We start from the raw sequence: 1,233 nt of genomic DNA, 5'->3' as shown, positions 1-1,233 counted from the left end.
TTTATTAGAACTTACATGATTAAAGTCGGTGAATACTCAAACCAATAACATGATAACATAAAAAAAAACACTCCAAAAAATGGCTAATCAAAGAAAATACTAATCGAGACATGATAAGAAATAAACAAACAATACATAAATATTTAGATAATAATATTAATTAGTTTGATCGATAATATTATATATCACCATAATAATTTCTTAAAAGATAGAATACTTTAAAGAGAGTCCTTCAAATTCCATTGACCAATCAATTATTACTAGATCCTTGTGCAAGACACATACACACCCAGGGTAAATAAGTAAACACATAAATGTAATCAAACTTGAAATTAAATTAGGAAAGACAACAAAGTTAAGTTGCGTGTGGAGGAAGCTACAGAAGAAAAGGAGCCACCCCTATAAAGGAATTGAGACACTGACACCACCATGGAGACCACACCACCATTTCCCTTGCTTAGCCACTGACATGAAAAAGAAATATTCCTTTAAATATAGATTTGGTCCATTAAATATCAAGAGAAAAAATTGAATTCCAATACTTACTATATAATTCTACTTTAATCTACAAATCGACACAATAATTTAAATATTCGGGTTAACAAAATCATTCACAGCCTGGAATTAAGTTTAATGAATAAATCTCACGCTTGATTCGTAATGTTTAAAATTCCTGTAACTATAATCATTGACTAGATGAATTAAAATTTGTCAACATAACAGAAATCACAGATACTGGCATCGGCCAATTAAATTGATGAATGCCATTTGAAACCAACACCAACACCAGAGAAAAAAAATGTTGTAGAGTAATAATTGCGACCTGTGTGGTGAGGCACACTAAGTGAACCACTAATACTTGGGGCAATCTTCTATGATCAAGTGACAATTTTGGGGTTCATACCAAGGAAAGGTCTCAGTGAGAGTCAACAACTTCTTTAGCCATAGCACACCTAGATTTGGAAACCATAAATGCTTATCATGATTATCATCCACTGCCATCCCTACACCTTCTTCACTTGTAGCTTTATGTTCAAATTTAAGAATCTGCTCTAGTTAACGGCAAGATTCTATGTCTAGTAAATTCAGTGAAGAACAATGACAAGCCACATAATAAGGGAAGATGCATTTCAATTTGTTGCATGTTTTGATGCTAATGCTGTGGATTTTTGGGAGACAAACTTGTTGAGAGGGAGCAGATAGCTCTTCAACTTCTCTACTTCCTTTGAATCA

The sequence above is a fragment of the Glycine max genome, chromosome 8 (genome assembly GCF_000004515.6).
Source record: "Glycine max cultivar Williams 82 chromosome 8, Glycine_max_v4.0, whole genome shotgun sequence".
NCBI classification, from domain to species: Eukaryota; Viridiplantae; Streptophyta; class Magnoliopsida; order Fabales; family Fabaceae; genus Glycine; species Glycine max.
This window is presented reverse-complemented; position numbering follows the sequence as displayed.